Source organism: Hordeum vulgare, chromosome 5H (assembly GCF_904849725.1).
Source record: "Hordeum vulgare subsp. vulgare chromosome 5H, MorexV3_pseudomolecules_assembly, whole genome shotgun sequence".
Classification (NCBI taxonomy): domain Eukaryota; kingdom Viridiplantae; phylum Streptophyta; class Magnoliopsida; order Poales; family Poaceae; genus Hordeum; species Hordeum vulgare.
This window is the reverse complement of record NC_058522.1, coordinates 570,847,437-570,860,041: the sequence shown is the minus strand read 5'-3', so window position 1 is coordinate 570,860,041 and position 12,605 is coordinate 570,847,437.

Sequence of the window (12,605 nt, the reverse complement as noted above, 5' to 3'; positions counted from 1 at the left end):
AGGGCGCAGGAAGTTGTTCATGTGGCGCCTACACCAATTGAAGTGGAAGCTGATGATGATGATCATTGAGCTTCGAATCAAGTTACTACAAACCTCGTAGGTCGACAAGGTCGCGTACTGCTGCAGAGTAGTACGGTAACCATGTCTTGGAGGTCATGTTGTTGAGCAACAGTGAACCTACGAGTTATGGAGAAAGCGATGGTGGGCCCAGATTCCGACAAATGGCTGGAAGCCATGAAATCCGAGAGAGGATCCATGTGTGAAAACAAAGTGTAGACTTTGGTAGAACTACTCGATGGTCATAGGACTATTGAGTAAAAATGGATCTTTAAAAGAAGACACACGATGATGGTGATAAGTCACTATTAAGAAACGCTCGACTTGTCGCAAAGATGTTTTCGATAAGATCAAACAGTTGACTATGATGAGACTTTCTCACTCGTAGCGATGCTAAAAGTCTGTTAGAATTATGTTAGTTGTTGATGCATTATTTATGAAATATTGCACGTAGGATGTCAAAACATTGTTTTCTCGACGGTTTCCTTGAGCAAACATTGTATGTGATACAACCAGAAGGTTTTGTCGATCCTAAAGATACTAGCAAGTATGCAAGCTCCAGTAATACTTCAATGGACTGGTGCAAGCATCTCGGAGTTGGAATATACACTTTGATGAGATGATCAAAGATTTTGGGTTTGTACAAGGTTTATGAGAAACTTGTATTTCCAAAGAAGTGAGTGGGAGCACTATAGAATTTCTGATAGGTATATGTGGTTGACATATTGTGGATCAGAAGTAATGTAGAATTTCTGTAAAGCATACAAGGTTGTTTGAAAGAAGTTTTCAAAGGAGTACCTGGATTACGCTACTTGAACGTTGAGCATCAAAGATCTATGGAGATAGATCGAAAGCGCTTAATAGAAGTTTCAACAAGATGCATGCCTTGACAAGTTTTTGAAAGAGTTCAAAATAGACCAGCAAAGAAGGAGTTCTTGGTTGCGTTGTGAGGTGTGAATTTGAGTAAGACTCAAAACCCGACCACGGCAGAATAAAGAGAGTAGACGAAGGTCGTCTTCTATGCCTTAGCCGTAGAATCTAAAGTATGCCATGCTGTGTACCGCACCTGAAGTGTGCCTTGACTCAAAGTATGTTGAGAGGTACAAAGAGTGATCCATGATTGAATCACTAGCAGCGGTCGAAATTTATCCTTAGTAACTAATGGACTAAGGAATTTTTCTCGATTATGGAGGTGGTTAAAGAGTTTGTCGTAAAGGGTTACGTCAATGCAAGCTTTGACACTAATCCGGATAACTATGAGTAGTGAAACGGATTCGTATAGTAGAGTAGATATTTGGAGCATTTCCAAATAGCACGTAGTAGCAGCATCTATAAGATGACATAAAGATTTGTAAAGAACGCACGAATCTGAAAGTTTCAGAACCGTTGACTAAAACCTCTCTCACGAGCAAGACGTGATCAGACCCCATAACTATATGGGTGTTGGATTCGTTGGAATCACATGGTGATGTGAACTAGATTATTGACTCTAGTGCAAGTGGGAGACTGTTGGAAATATGCCCTAGAGGCAATAATAAATTAGTTATTATTATATTTCTTAGTTCATGATAATCGTTTATTATCCATGCTATAATTGTATTGATTGGAAACACAATACTTGTGTAGATACATAGACAAAACACTGTCCCTAGTAAGCCTCTAGTTGACTAGCTCGTTGATCAAAGATGGTCAAGGTTTCCTGACCATAGGCAAGTGTTGTCACTTGATAACGGGATCACATCATTAGGAGAATCATGTGATGGACTAGACCCAAACTAATAGACGTAGCATGTTGATCGTGTCATTTTGTTGCTACTGTTTTCTGCGTGTCAAGTATTTGTTCCTATGACCATGAGATCATATAACTCACGGACACCGGAGGAATGCTTTGTGTGTATCAAACGTCGCAACGTAACTGGGTGACTATAAAGATGCTCTACAGGTATCTCCGAAGGTGTTCGTTGAGTTAGTATAGATCGAGACTGGGATTTGTCACTCCGTGTGACGGAGAGGTATCTCGGGGCCCACTCGGTAATACAACATCACACACAAGCCTTGCAAGCAATGTAACTTAATGTAAGTTGCGGGATCTTGTATTACGGAACGAGTAAAGAGACTTGCCGGTAAACGAGATTGAAATAGGTATGCGGATACTAACGACCGAATCTCGGGCAAGTAACATACCGAAGGACAAAGGGAATGACGTACGGGATTATATGAATCCTTGGCACTGAGGTTCAAACGATAAGATCTTCGTAGAATATGTAGGATCCAATATGGGCATCCAGGTCCCGCTATTGGATATTGACCGAGGAGTCTCTCGGGTCATGTCTACATAGTTCTCGAACCCGCAGGGTCTGCACACTTAAGGTTCGACGTTGTTTTATGCGTATTTGAGTTATATGGTTGGTTACCGAATGTTGTTCGGAGTCCCGGATGAGATCACGGACGTCACGAGGGTTTCCGGAATGGTCCGGAAACGAAGATTGATATATAGGATGACCTCATTTGGTTACCGGAAGGTTTTCGTGCATTACCGGAAAAGTTTCGGGCTCATCGGTAGTGTACCGGGAGTGCCGGGAGGGGTGCCGGGGACCATCGGGAGGGGTGTCACGCCCCAAGAGGTCTCATGGGCTATGGGAATAGATAAGCCAGCCCCTAGTGGGCTGGAATAAGTTCCCACTAAGGCCCATAAGGTTTGAGAAGGAAAAAACACAAGGTGGAAAGAGTTTCCAAGTGGGAAGGTGGAATCCTACTCCAAGTAGGATTGGAGTAGGACTCCTCCACCTCCAATTTCGGCCAAACCTTTAGGTTTTGAGGCTGACTCCTCCCCTCCCTCTCACCTATATATACGGAGGTTTTAGGGCTGATTTGAGACGACTTTTCCACGGCAGCCCGACCACATACCTCCACGGTTTTTCCTCTAGATCGCGTTTCTGCGGAGCTCGGGCGGAGCCCTGCTGAGACAAGGTCATCACCAACCTCCGGAGCGCCGTCACGCTGCCGGAGAACTCTTCTACCTCTCCGTCTCTCTTGCTAGATCAAGAAGGCCGAGATCATCGTCGAGCTGTACGTGTGCTGAACGCGGAGGTGCCGTCCGTTCGGTACTAGATCGTGGGACTGATCGCGGGATTGTTCGCGGGGCGGATCGAGGGACGTGAGGATGTTCCACTACATCAACCGCGTTCACTAACGCTTCTGCTGTACAATCTACAAGGGTACGTAGATCACTCATCCCCTCTCGTAGATGGACATCACCATGATAGGTCTTCGTGCGCGTAGCAAAATTTTTGTTTCCCATGCGACGTTCCCCAACATTAACTGCGTACCAAAACTCGTAACTCAGATATTCATTTCTATGATCATATCGTAGACAGTTTATCCTCTTGTTACGACGAACTTCACTCTCAAACAGAATTGAACTTTTCAATATTTCAGACTTGTGATTCATTAAGTAAATACTCTTGTATCTACTTAAATCGTCATTGAAGTAAGAACATAATGATATCCACTGCGTGCCTCAGCATCCATTGGACTGCATACATCAAAATGTATCACTTCCAACAATGTTTCATCTCAATGAAAACAAGGCCTTGCTCATGTGGTATGATTAGCATGTCACTAGTGATTCAAAATCAAGTGAATATAAAGATCCATCAGCATGGAGCCTCTTCATGCAATTTGTACTAACATGACTCAAGCGACAGTGCCACAAGTAAGTGGTACTATCATCATTACCTCGTATCTTTTGGCACCAATATTATGAACATGTGTAACACTACGATCGAGATTCAATAAACCATTGAAGGTGATTATTCAAGCAAATAGAGTAACCATTATTCTCTTTAAATGAATAATCGTATTGCAATAAACACGATTCAATCATGTTCATGCTTAACGCAAGCACCAAATAACAATTATTTCGGTTTAACACCAATCCCGATGGTAGAGGGAGCGTGCGACGTTTTGATCATATCAATCTGGGAAACACTTCCAACACGTATCGTCACCTCGCCTTTAGCTAGTCTCCGTTTACGCCGTAGCAATCATTTCGTGTTACTAATCACTTAGCAACCGAACCGGTATCCAATACCCTTATGCTACTAGGAGTACTAGTAAAGTACACATCAACATCATGTATATCAAGTATACTTCTTTCGACTTTTGCCAGCCTTCTTATCTACCAAGTATCTAGAGTTGCTCCGCCTCAGTGACTGTTCCCCTCATTACAGAAGCACTTAGTCTCGGGTTTGGATTTAATCTTGGGTCTCTTCATTAGTGCAGCAATTGTTTTGCCGTTTTACGAAGTATCCCTTCTAGCCCTTGCCTTTCTTGAAACTTAGTGATTTTACTAACCATCAACTATTGATGCTCCTTCTTGATTTCTACTTTCGAAGTGTCAAACATCGCGAATCGCTCAAGGATCATTGTATCTATCCTTGATATGTTATAGTTCATCACTAAGCTCTCACAGCTTGGTGGCAGTGACTTTGGAGAACCATCACTATCTCATCTGGAAGATTAACTCCCACTTGATTCAAGCGATTGTCGTACTCAAACAATCTGAGCACACGCTCAACGATTGAGCTTTTCTCCTTTACTTTGTGGACAAAGAATCTTGTTGGAGGTCTCGTACTTCTTAACAAGGGCACAAGCATGAAATCACAATTTCATCTCTTTAGAACATCACTTATGTTCCGTGACGTTCCAAAACGTTTTTGGCGCCTTGCTTCTAAGCCTTTAAGTATTTTGCACTAAACTATCGTGTAGTCATCAGAAACGTGTATATCGGATGTTCACAGCATCCACAGACGACGCTCGAGGTGCAGCACACCGAGTGGTGCATTAAGGACATAAGCCTTCTGCGCAGCAACAAGGACAATCCACGGTTTCACACACTCAGTCTGCAAAGTTTGCTACTATCAACTTTCAGCTAAATTTTCTCTAGGAACATATAAAAACAGTAGAGCTATAGCGCAAGCTACATCGTAATTCGCAAAGACCATTAGACTATGTTCATGAAAATTAGTTCAATTAATCATATTACTTAAGAACTCCCACTCAAAAAGTACATCTCTCTAGTCATTTGAGTGGTACATGATCCAAATCCACTATCTCAAGTCCGATCATCACGTGAGTCGAGAATAGTTTCAGTGGTAAGCATCTCTATGCTAATCATATCAACTATACGATTCATGCTCGACCTTTCGGTCTCATGTGTTCCGAGGCCATGTCTGCACATGCTAGGCTCGTCAAGCTTAACCCGAGTGTTCCGCGTGTGCAACTGTTTTGCACCCGTTGTATGTGAACGTTGAGTCTATCACACCCGATCATCACGTGGTGTCTCGAAACGAAGAACTGTCGCAACGGTGCACAGTCGGGGAGAACACAATTTCGTCTTGAAATTTTAGTGAGAGATCACCTCATAATGCTACCGTCGTTCTAAGAAAGATAAGGTGCATAAAAGGATTAACATCGCATGCAATTCATAAGTGACATGATATGGCCATCATCACGTGCTCCTTGATCTCCATCACCAAAGCACCGGCACGACCTTCTTGTCACCGGCATCACACCATGATCTCCATCATCATGATCTCCATCAACGTGTCGCCATCGGGGTTGTCGTGCTACTCATGCTATTACTACTAAAGCTATGTCCTAGCAATATAGTAAACGCATCTGCAAGCACAAACGTTAGTTTAAAGACAACCCTATGGCTCCTGCCGGTTGCCGTACCATCGACGTGCAAGTCGATATTATCTATTACAACATGATCATCTCATACATCCAATATATCACATCACATCGTTGGCCATATCACATCACAAGCATACCCTGCAAAAACAAGTTAGACGTCCTCTAATTTTGTTGTTGCATGTTTTACGTGGTGACCAAGGGTATCTAGTAGGATCGCATCTTACTTACGCAAACACCACAACGGAGATATATGAATTGCTATTTAACCTTATACAAGGACCTCCTCGGTCAAATCCGATTCAACTAAAGTTGGAGAAATTGACACTTGCCAGTCATCTTTGAGCAACGGGGTTACTCGTAGCGATGAAACAAGTCTCCCGTAAGCGTACGAGTAATGTCGGTCCAAGCCGCTTCAATCCAACAATACCGCGGAATCAAGAAAAGACTAAGGAGGGCAGCAAAACGCACATCACCGCCCACAAAAAATTTTGTGTTCTACTCGAGAAGACATCTACGCATGAACCTAGCTCATGATGCCACTGTTGGGGAACGTCGCATGGGAAACAAAAATTTTCCTACGCGCACGAAGACCTATCATGGTGATGTCCATCTACGAGAGGGGATTTCCGATCTACGTACCCTTGTAGATCGCACAGCAGAAGCGTTAGTGAACGCGGTTGATGTAGTGGAACGTCCTCACGTCCCTCGATCCGCCCCGCGAACCGTCCCGCGATCAGTCCCACGATCTAGTGCCGAACGGACGGCACTTCCGCGTTCAGCACACGTACAGCTCGACGATGATCTCGGCCTTCTTGATCCAGCAAGAGAGACGGAGAGGTAGATGAGTTCTCCGGCAGCGTGACGGCGCTCCGGAGGTTGGTGGTGATCTTATCTCAGCAGGGCTCTGCCCGAGCTCCGCAGAAACGCGATCTAGAGGTAAAACCGTGGAGATATGTGGTCGGACTGCCGTGGCAAAAAAGTTGTCTCAAATCAGCCCTAAAACCTCCGTATATATAGGGGGAAGAGAGGGAGCCTTGCCTTGGGGTACAAGGACCCCCAAGGGGTTCGTCCGAGCCAAGGGGGGCAACCCTCCCCTTCCAAACCGAGTCCAACTAGGTTTGGAAGGAGGAGTCCTTCCCCCTTTTCCCACCTCCTCTTTTTTTTCTCTTTGATTATCTTCCTATGGCGCATAGGGCCTTCTTGGGCTGTCCCACCAGCCCACTAAGGGCTGGTGCGCCACCCCCAAGGCCTATGGGCTTCCCCGGGGTGGGCTGCCTCCCCCCCCCCCCCCCCGGTGAACACCCGGAACCCATTCGTCATTCCCCGTACATTCCCGGTAACTCCAAAAACCTTCCGGTAATCAAATGAGGTCATCATATATATCAATCTTCGTTTCCGGACCATTCCGGAAACCCTCGTGACGTCCGTGATCTCATCCGGGACTCCGAACAACATTCGGTAACCAACCATATAACTCAAATACGCATAAAACAACGTCGAACCTTAAGTGTGCAGACCCTGCGGGTTCGAGAACTATGTAGACATGACCCGACAGACTCCTCGGTCAATATCCAATAGCGGGACCTGGATGCCCATATTGGATCCCACATATTCTACGAAGATCTTATCGTTTGAACCTCAGTGTCAAGGATTCATATAATCCCGTATGTCATTCCCTTTGTCCTTCGGTATGTTACTTGCCCGAGATTCGATCGTCAGTATCCGCATACCTATTTCAATCTCGTTTACCGGCAAGTTTCTTTACTAGTTCCGTAATACAAGATCCTGAAACTTACACTAAGTCACAATGCTTGCAAGGCTTGTGTGTGATGTTGTATTACCGAGTGGGCCCCGAGATACCTCTCCATCACACGGAGTGACAAATCCCAGTCTCGATCCATACTAACTCAACGAACACCTTCGGAGATACGTGTAGAGCATCTTTATAGTCACCGAGTTACGTTGCGACGTTTGATACACACAAAGCATTCCTCCGGTGTCAGTGAGTTATATGATCTCATGGTCATAGGAACAAATACTTGACACGCAGAAAACAGTAGCAACAAAATGACACGATCAACATGCTACGTCTATTATTTTGGGTCTAGTCCATCACATGATTCTCCTAATGATGTGATCCCGTTATCAAGTGACAACACTTGCCTATGGTCAGGAAACCTTGACCATCTTTGATCAACGAGCTAGTCAACTAGAGGCTTACTAGGGACAGTATTTTGTCTATTTATCCACACATGCACTGTGTTTCCAATCAATACAATTATAGCATGGATAATAAACGATTATCATGAACTAAGAAATATAATAATAACTAATTTATTATTGCCTCTAGGGCATATTTCCAACACTCCCAACTTGACCGGCATGACAACACCTTCAGCGCTTAATTTACTGGGAGCAACCGAGCAGGCGAACCCGTGTTCCTCTTAGTGTCGCCCCTATCTCATCTACTCTACTTTATAAATATCTCCAACTGGTGAGGGTGTATGGCCTATTCCTGTCAAACCTCAAGCGGCTTTTCTCGGAAACTAAAAGGACAAGAATAACTGAGAATCCATAACTTAATAAATGATTATTCTACAATCATGTTTCAAATGCTAAAATGCCGTAGCTAAAATTCCCTCCAGTTTGTCCGAAGTGGCACTTTCCAGCTATAAGTATGAAAACTCACACTAGAGATAAAGTGATGGCGGTGAATCTGGTCACATCCCAGAGTGGGATCTTGGGGTATAAAACTATTTCTTCGCGTGTGTACCTTGCTTATTGCGGCGTAACCATGGATAATCTTCATCATTTAACAGGATGCTTGGATCAGTCTTCACTCCGAAGGGAGGAATTTCATGAAACTTTTCATAATCTTCTGACATGTTTGTCTTGTCCTCCACTCCCATGATGTTTCTTTTCTCTGAAAGAACTATGTTGCGCTTTGGCTCTTTGTATGATGTATTTGCTTCCTTATCTTTATTTTTCTCGGTTTGGTAAACATGTCCTTCACTTAGAAAACATGCGCCACATCATTGGCCAGGACGAATGGTTTCTGTGTGTACCCATGATTGTTGATATCCACTATGGTCATTCCATACTGCGGGTCTACCTGTATCTCGCCTCCTGTCAGATTGACCCATTTGCATAAAAAACAATGGGACCTTAAAATCACACTCATAGTTAAGTTCCCATATCTCTTCTATGTAACCATAATATGTGTCCTTTACCCTATTGGTGTTTGCTGCATCAAAGCAGATACCATTGTTTTGGTTAGTGCTATTTTTATCTTGGGCAATCGTGTAAAATATATTTCCATTTATCTCGTAACCCTTGGAAAGTCAGTATAGTCGAAGATGGTGTCCTCGCCAAAACGTACAAGTCATCCCCAACGGTGTTGTTACTCATGAGATGTGTTTGCAACTAACCACCAAAAGTCCCCGTGTGTTCACATGTAATCCATGTCAGACCGCTTCGGGTGTTTGGAGCCTAGAATATTCTTATGTTCATTAATATATGGGGCCACCAAGGTAGAATTTTGTAGAACTGTGTAGTGTGCTTGCGCCTCAGAATGCCCGTCCCTACATATTGTTGAGTTCGATCCTAGCGTGCCTTTTCCACTCAGTCTCCCCTCATGTCGCGATTGAGGAACACCAATCGGCTTAATGTCAGGAATAAAGTCAACACAAAACTCAATGACCTCCTCTTTTTCACCACCCTTGGAGATGCTTCCTTCTGGCCTAGCATGGTTATGGACATATTTCTTCAAGACTCCCACGAACCTCTCAAAGGGGAATATATTGTATAGAAATACAGGACCCAGAAGGGCAATCTCGTCGACTAGGTGAACTAGGACGTGCGTCATAATATTGAACAAGGATGGTGGGGACACCAACTCGAAACTGACAAGACATTTGACCAAATCATTTTGTAACCTTCGAAGGATTTCTGGCTCGAGTACCTTCTAAGAAATTGCATTGAGGAATGCAAATAGCGTCACAATGACTAATCGAACATTTTCTAGTAGAAGCCCCCTCAATTCAACCAAAAGCAGTTGCATCATAATCACGTGGCAGTCATGAGACTTTAGGTTCTGGAAAAAAAATTGGCCATATTTATTATTCCCTTTATATTCGATGAGAAGCCAAAGGAGACCTTGATACTGAGCAGGCATTCAAAAAAGATTTCCTTCTCTGCTTTGGTAAGAGCGTAGTTGGCAGGACCTTGATACTACTTTGGATCCATGCCTTCATTTTCGTACATACGTTGCTGGTCCTCCCGTGCCTCCGGTGTATCTTTTGTCTTCCCATACACGCCCGAGAAGCCTAGCAGGTTCACGCAAACATTCTTCAACATGTGCATCATGTCGATTGCAAAGCGAACCTCTAGGTCTTTCCAATAGGGTAGGTTCCAAAATATAGATTTCTTCTTCCACATGGGCGCGTGTCCATGAGCGTCATTCGGAACAGATTGTCCGCGCGGAACCTTTCGAAAGATTGCTTTTAAATCCTTGAACATATGAAATATAGCAACACCTGTATGGAGGATAGACTTCTTCTGGTGATCCACCTCATCTTTGAAATGCTTGCCTTTCTTTCTGCCCGCTCAGAAGAAATCGACGATGTCCAGGTACACATTCTTCTTACATTTGTCCAAATATATACTTTCAGTCTCATCTAAATAGTGTGTGCATGCATTGTATCCCATGTTTGTCTGTCCTGAAAGATTACTAAGAGGAGGCCAATTATTGATGGTTACAAACAACAATGGTCGTAGGTCAAATTCCTCGTGTTTCTGCTCATCCCACACACATACACCTTTGATATCCCACAGTTGTAGAAGTTATTCAACTAATGGCCTTAGGTACACATCAATATCGTTGCCGGGTTGCTTAGGGCCTGGATGAGCACTCGCATTATAATGAACTTTCGCTTCATACACAACCAAGGAGTAAGGTTATAGTTACATAGAGTTATAGGCCAGGTGCTATAATTGCTGTTGTGCTCCCAAAAGGATTAATGACATATGCACTTAAACCAAACCATAAGTTCCATGTGTCATCTACAAACACCAGCCACTTTCTCTCGACTTTTCTCCACTGCGACCCATTAGCGGGTACTCTCAACATCCCGTCTTTTTTACGGTCTTCTTTCTGCCATCGCAACAATTTGGCATGCTCTTTGTTTCTAAACAGACGTTTCAACCATGGTATTATAGGAGCATACCACATCATCTTGGCAGGAATCCTCTTCCTCGGGCGCTAGCCCTCAACATCACCAGGGTTACCTCGTCTGATCTTATACCGCAATGCACTGCATACCGGGCATGCATTAAAATTCTGATACCCCTCACCGCGGTTGAGGATGCAGCCATTAGGGCATGCATGTATCTTTTCCATCACTAATCCTAGAGAGCGGAGAGCCTTCTTTGTTTCATACGTACTCTAAGGCAATTCGTTATTCTTTGAAAGCTTCTTCTTCGTCGGCGTTTCAATGGAGCACCAAACTCTTCAACACCACTCTGAGGCCGCTGACAAGCGCTGGGATGCAGCATAGGAAGCTTCCCGCGAGCGTGTTGCATCGGAGGCTGGGGAGCCGCCGGCGAGCGCTCCATTGCAGCTCCGCCGTCGACGACTTACGGCACCAGCGAGCCGGTGAGGTTGAATCGCATCATGGTGGTCGTGGATGAGTTGTTGCGTCGCAGCCCCGACGACCATGGTCGAGTTGTCTGCATTGCAGCACCGGTGGGTCGACGAGCGCCGCATCACATCGCCAACACACAGACTAGCAGCCACCTCCCCTTGTATGTTTCGTCGCAAGAGTGCCCCGAGCGTAGCCCCGCGGGGTTGCAGCATCACAACGGTTGCGCGCGGCACGCCGACGTGTGAAACTTGGGCTGCGGGGGTTGAAGCTTGGGCAAGCATGTTAGGGCGGACAGAGCTTGGAGAACAAATCCATGGCGAGATGTGCGGGGATGAAAAGGGGTCGATCTGGATGGAATGACTGGCTCTCGCTGGATATGACGGGATAAGGCCGGGCAGGTTGACGGATCCCACCAGGACGCGTGTCATTCGTAGCGCGCGGCTTAAGATAGAGAAATTTCAGCCGGTTGATTGCAAGAGTTTTCAATTTAAAAACACTAGAAAGGGAAGAAAACAAATCTCAAAATAGGAAAATAAAAAATAAGAAAAATAAAGAAATAGCCGAAACAAAAAAGCTACACACAGCGGAAAAAACAAAAGTAAAGAAGGCAGAATGTTGTGCACACGCGCAGGATGGGCTGACCCATTTTGCATGTTTGCTTTTCTTCTGGGAATGATTATTATTAACTCTGGCAGTGGCGCAAAATGCCAACATGTTCAGTGGTCTACCTTGGAAAATATTATTCTTCGCTTACAGAGGCGAATAGTTGGCGTTTCGCACAGGGGCGCCGACCCTTGGAACGGCCCACTTACAATGCGGCCTACGGCCGTTTTTTTTACCTGTTTTTAATATTTTTCGCGTTTTACTTTATTTTTTTGTCTTTGTTTTTTGTTTCACGTTTTCTCTTTTTCTTATTTTTAGTTTCACTTTACTATTTTACTTTTTTCACGTTTTCCGTTCACTTTTCCAAATATGTTCAGAGTTTTCAGAAAATACATTTAAAAAAACGAACATTTTCGTTTATCTGTTTGTTTGTTTCTTTTAGTTTTGTTTTAGAAAAATCGCAATTCATAAAATGTTCAATATATTCAATACTTCGTTTGGCTTTTTTTTTTAAAAGTTCGATTTTTTTGTTCATGTTTCAGAAAACATTTCGTTCTTTTAAAATTTGTACAAATTTTGTTTGTGTTTCCAAATTTTCTTTGT